General features: G+C 45.7%; 1 pseudogene; it reads left to right on the top strand.

The window, feature by feature from the left end:
* The first annotated feature begins 1,087 nt into the window (after positions 1-1,087).
* LOC101334198 (BTB/POZ domain-containing protein 9-like) lies at positions 1,088-3,151 on the top strand (annotated as a pseudogene).
* Positions 3,152-6,357: the final 3,206 nt, after the last annotated feature.

Genomic DNA, 6,357 nt, shown 5'->3' with positions numbered 1-6,357 from the left:
GAAATAGAGTATTTCAAAGGGAGAAGGATGGACAGCACAGAGACAGTAACTGAAAGATGATGGTCTTCAGGCTTAAAAGAAACAATCTTGGTTCCAAGTGAAAGCAAAAAAGTCTGGAAGCCTACTAAGTTTTCAATGGAACTTTACTGCCAAAAAAATCCCAAGACTGGCCTGATATAACCTGTGAGAGTTAATTCAACCCACTCCAAAGTACACTGTGAACCCCAAGCCTGCACCAGCAGAAGCAGACTGAAGACAGTGAGGCTCCGAGAAGCAGACCTTCCAGTGCCCACAGAGATGCAGCCATGGAGGATGAGAGACAGGGAAGAAACTGAGCCACAGCCACAAAGGACCTTTATGTCCTATAGCGTCTCTCCCTTCCTTGTACCATCCAACTGACTGGTACATAGGTGTGAGGGCTGGAGCTCCAGAAGCCACCTTGGACCTTGAGAAAGGAAACCATGGGCTATAAAGCAGTGGGGTGATGAGATAAAAGACCCAGAGAACTTGGCAGTGAACCAGGCAGCGGACCCTACTGCCAGGGCTGGAGGTCTCCGCTATCCTACTCAACTGCACTTGGTGATTGCTACAGACCAGTGACGGCTGCATGCTGCCCATTCCCCCCTTTTTTTGAATGAGAGTTTTAACCACTAAAACCTATTCTCAATCGTTGTTTAGCAGATGGGTTGTCATTTAGTTTATAGGTCACTGGAACATGAAGAGTCACATCTGAGCCTGAAAAGAAGGACTTCGAGCTAGATGTCAGAGGGTGAGACATCTGAGGTTTCTCTTTTGGAAGATGAGTGTGTTCTAGATGTGGGAAGGGAGTATAAAACGGATGTTTAACAGCCAAAAGACAGACTGTGATAGAGATTTGCTACTTGCCTATGCCAGGAGCCGTTGTCCTCCTTTTCCTTATGTCAGAACCACAAATTTAAATGGGAAGGTAGGCAGGGGCGGCGAGGACGGTGGAGGAGGGGGCCGTGGCTACGATGGGGGTGCGGAATGGGTGGAAGAGGCGTCTGTGAGGGCGGTGAGGTCTCAGAGGAACATTGTGGGGATCCACGACTATCAACTGTTCTACAAGATGAGTAACAGCCACCCTCTTTGCCGCTTTGCTGAAGTGGGGGAAATTGACCATGTGCACATATTTCTGAAAATATTTGTGCCCTGTTGATTGGGGAAGAATATGGCCATGTCACATTTGTTGTGGAAAAGAAATGTTTTCTTGCCCACAGGGTAATTTTAGCAGTCAGGTGCCAATATTTTGGAGCATTACTATATGGTGGAATGTGACAATCTCAGCCTGAAGTCAAAATCCCTCTCCAGGACACCACTGCAGAAGTCGCAATGCTACTTCCATATATCTATTCAATACACTAGGCAGGCGAGGCTGACAGATAAGAAGGAAGAGGTGGGCTTCCCTGGTGGCGCAGTGGTTGAGAGTCCGCCTGCCGATGCAGGGGACACGGGTTCGTGCCCCGGTCTGGGAAGATCCCACATGCCGCGGAGCGGCTGGGCCCGTGAGCCATGGCTGCTGAGCCTGTGCATCCGGAGCCTGTGCTCCGCAACGGGAGAGGCCACAACAGTGCGAGGCCCGCGTACAGCAAAAAAAAAAAAAAAAAAAAGAAGGAGGAGGTGCTGCTAGACTTTTTGAGCCTGGCTATAATATGGATTTCCAGAGCTGGAGGACTCTACCTCTGAGTACCTCTGCACCATACTTAACATGCAGAATGTCTGTATGACTTTTGATGTTTCCAGTCTCTACTCACTTCCCAAGTTAACTTGCATGTGCAGCATATTTGTGGACAGAAATGTTCAGGAGGTGTTCTCAAGCCAAGCCTTCCTCTCCCTTTCTAAAACAGCACTTTTAAACGTCGTATTAAAAGATTCATTTGCAGCTCCCGAAAAAGATATTTTCCTAGCCTTGTTAAACTTGTGTAAGCATAATTCAAAGGAGAATCATGCTGAAATCACGCAGGCTGTGTGTTTGCCTTTGATGAGCCTCACTGAACTTCTGAATGATGTGAGGCCTTTGGGACTGTTGTCCCCTGATGCCGTTCCAGATACTATTAAAGTTCAATCAGAGAGCCGGGACATGGACCTCAATTATAGAGGCATGCTCATACCAGAAGAGGACATTGCAACTATGAAGTATGCAGCCCAGATGGAAAAAGGGCAGATGAAGTCTGTCTTATCAGATGGTGACACCCAAGATTATGATTTGGATCATGGATTTTCTAGGCATCTGACTGATAATGACGGCCGTTCTGGCTTCGAGATTAAGCCGTGTCAGCCATCCATTAGCAATCATATTCGGATATTCCTGTTGGACCGAGATAGCCGGTCTCATTCATATTCCATTGAAGTGTCAATGGATGAACTTGATTGGATCAGGGTAATTGATCGTTCACAATATCTGGGTCGTTCTTGGCAAAAGTTATATCTTCCAGCCCACGTCAACAGGTATATTCAGATAGTTGGGACTCACAACACAGTGAATAAGAGTTTTCACATTGTGGCTCTTGAACGTATGTTTACAAACAAAACCTTCACTCTGGAGGAGGGGCTAATAGTGCCCATGGAGAACGTTGCAACAATTGCTGATTGTGCCAGTGTGATTGAAGGGGTCAGTCGGGGCCAAAATACCTTGCTGAACGAGGACACCAAGAGCTCTGATTGGGATTCTGGCTATACATGTCATCAGCTGGGAAGTGGTACAATCGGGGTTCAACTGTCACAGCCATACATGATCGGGTCAATGTGGTTATTACTGTGGGACTGTGAAGATCAGAGCTACAGCTATTATGTTGAGGTTTCCACCAACCAGCAGCAGTGGACCACGGTAGCCGAAAGAACTAAAGTCACCTGCAAATCCTGGCAATCAGTAACTTTTGAAAGACAGCCAACTTCCTTCATCCGAATCGTTGGAACACACAACACCGCAAACGAGGTGTTCCGCTATGTCCACTTTGAGTGTCCTGAGCAGCAGAGCAGCCAGAAGGAGGAAAACAGTGAGGAATTGGGGACAGGGGACACCAGCCTGGCCAGTCAACAGCTCAACCTGCACGTCCTGTAGGCCCCCAGCGGCAACTCACTGCCTTCCAGCCCAGGCTCCAACTCCTACTCAGCCATCCAGCAGCACCGATGAAGGTGGTGCACGTGTGGAGTGACTCGGGTGGGCCCAGATGGCGCAGGAACCGTGTCCTCCCCGAGCCGGGATCCCTGTGGACGACCCCCCATCCCTCCCTGGGAGGAGCAGACCTGGCTGCAGAAACGGACACAGAACAGGTTTCCTTCCAAGGACACAGAAGGGCTGCTTTGTTCTCCTCGATTTGTTCAAATCAGGCTGGTCTCCAGGGGGAGAAAGTGGGTCTTCAATCTTCATCAAGTCCCCTATTAACACCCTACCTCTCTAATCTAACCCCACAAAGGGCATGGAAAGAAGTAGTAGACAGGCCCGAGTCGGAATATAAAAATGGCATATGAACACGGGAATGGAAGAGCATATATTAAACCTTCATTACCTGGAGGTACCCTTTAGGAAATGGGTTTCCATAGAGTGTTTCCTTTTATGGAGCACATTGCCCTGGCAACTAAATGATTTTTTATTTCTTAAAGTTATTCTCCATTTGCTGAATCATAGGTGTTCCAGATCTTTTTGAAAGGCTCCAACAGCAAATCGCTTGTTTTAATCCCTTTTGATGCTGTAATTTTCCTTCCTTAGTTCTGAACGGTTGAGCGTGGGGTAGAGCTGAGAAATACGGTGCGCGTCTCCTAAATGAGGCACAGATGCCGTTAATCATGGCACCTGGTCTGACAAGGAAAATCCTTTGAGGAAGTTCAACAAAATACACAATAAGCGGGCTTCCCTGGTGGCGCAGTGGTTGAGAGTCCGCCTGCCGAGGCGGGGGACGCGGGTTCGTGCCCCGGTCTGGGAGGGTCCCGCATGCTGCGGAGCGGCTGGGCCCGTGAGCCGTGGCCGCTGGGCCTGCGCGTCCGGAGCCTGTGCTCCGCAACGGGAGAGGCCACAAAACAAAACAAAACAAAACACAATAAGCAAATCAATCTGTGGACACTGGAGTTAATAATCACTTGAACTGCCAAGTTATTAACCTGTCATTCCTGAAATGTAACCAGCCTTTAAATTTGGGAGGTTGACAGGAAATAGTGATTATTCCACCAGCTAATTTAATGTTCAGAAGTACAGATAGATGAATGTATACCAAATTCTGGTTGGGCTGGACCTGTCCTTGACTTGCCACGGGTTAGTGGAGCCCTGTGGAGTCAGCCTTCCTGCCAGCTGGCGTCAGGAACGCAAAAGTGGGCCTTTCCCACACACACGGTGGTGATCAGTGGTTGCTGTTTTCTCCCCAGACCATAATACTCAGCCAGGGATTGGAAAAAAAAATCAGTTCTAAGAAGCTTACCTCTTAATCCTCACTGAAACGATCTCATCTGACAGTTGTCACTTGATCTGGCTCTGTGTGTCTGAGTAATTTCCAACCCAGTGCTAACCGCCCTGTGTTAACTTGATGAGATTGTGTCCGGTTTTTGCTAATTCCCAGAGTTCTCCCCTTGGCTGGCTGTTGTGATCAGGTCCTCTGTACACACTGCTTGGAGGAGGGGGTGGGGCCGACTGGGGGTCCTTTCTGTCTTAAAGACACATTCATCTTGGGTGTACAAAGAGCCAGTGGGTCAGCTGTTTCCTCCTAGTGTGACATAGCTGTGAGTGATTTATCAGTATTGGAATAGTAGGATATCTTCAAACTGCATGATTAAACAGGAAGGTTGTCTTTCTGCTAGTCAAACAAACAAACAAACAAAAAAGCAAATAAATAAATACATGGGAAGGTAATTCAACCTACTAAAGTTCTGTAATTCCCAGCCTCACTTATAGCTAGGTGTGGTCATGTGACTAAATTCAAGAATGACAAACTGAATTGGGAATTCAGTTCTCTTCTCAATACACAAACAGAGGCCAATAAACAGTTCAATGATATCTTCAAAACATGAAGAGAAAATAACTGTCAGTGTAGAATTTTATATCCGGGGAAATTCTCGTTTGAAAACAAGAGCAAAATAAAGACATTTCAGACAGGACTTATACCCACAGACCCTTGACTGATAGAAGTTCAGAAGATATACTTCAGGAAAAATAAAAACGACCTCAGAAGAACAATCAAAGGTGTTAGAAATGAAAAATGAGCAATAAAAATTATAACCATATGGAGAAATCTAAATACACACTCGACCATGTAAAATCATCATCATCGTCATCTCTAATTTGTGTGGTTAAAAAGAACTAAAATTCTGGACAGCGATAGCATATAATTTGGGAGAGAGTAGTTTGAGTTAAAGCATTCTAAGGCCTTTGTATTTTGGGAAGAAGATAGTAACTGTGCAGGTGCTATCAATGTCCTGCCTGTATAGCCTTGGGCTTTACCATTTCTGGACTCTAGCTTAACTTATAACTGGAAACATTTGAACCTTTTCCTGAGGGCTTCTTCTGGCCATTACAGCTCCCCTGTACATGGGCAGGACAAGCTGGAAGTGCTGAGGAATTAATGTCTCCAAAAGAAGCCCTCAACTAGGAACTGATAGGAGTTAGCTGATAAATACTCCAGCTCCTGCATTCCTTGGCACACATTCTACACTGTCTCCTTGAGCTTCCTATTGGGGTTTAGCTCTAGTTGGCCATGTTGGTAACAAAAATAGAGACCCTTGATTAGTGTCCTTCCCTTCCCTGTCTCATCTCCCTTTTCCTTTATCAGTGTTTACTCAAGCCATCTCCCCAATAAACTATTTTACCCAAATTCTTACCTCAAGTTCTGCTTCTGAGGCAACCCAAACTAGCATGCATACTAACTTTGGACTTTGTTAAATATTTGTGTTAAAATTTCTCAAATAGCCATTTAAAAAATAGTAAGAAAAACAAATGGAAAGAGAGGGAAAAATCCAATCAGTTAAAGTGGAGTCAAGAAAGGATGGAGAGATATACCATGTTCTTGGATTGGAAGAATCAACATTGTGAAAATGACTCTACTACCCAAAGCAATCTACAGATTCAATGCAATCCCTATCAAACTACCACTGGCATTTTTCACAGAACTAGAACAAAATATTTCACAATTTGTATGGAAACACAAAAGACCCCGAATAGCCAAAGCAATCTTGAGAACGAAAAACAGAGCTGGAGGAATCAGACTCCCTGACTTCAGACTATACTACAAAGCTACAGTAATCAAGACAGTATGGTACTGGCACAAAAACACAAAGATAGATCAATGGAACAGGATAGAAAGCCCAGAGATAAACCCACGCACATATGGTCACCTTATCTTTGATAAAGGAGGC

The sequence above is a fragment of the Tursiops truncatus genome, chromosome 14 (assembly GCF_011762595.2).
Source record: "Tursiops truncatus isolate mTurTru1 chromosome 14, mTurTru1.mat.Y, whole genome shotgun sequence".
NCBI classification, from domain to species: Eukaryota; Metazoa; Chordata; class Mammalia; order Artiodactyla; family Delphinidae; genus Tursiops; species Tursiops truncatus.
This window is presented reverse-complemented; position numbering and strand designations above follow the sequence as displayed.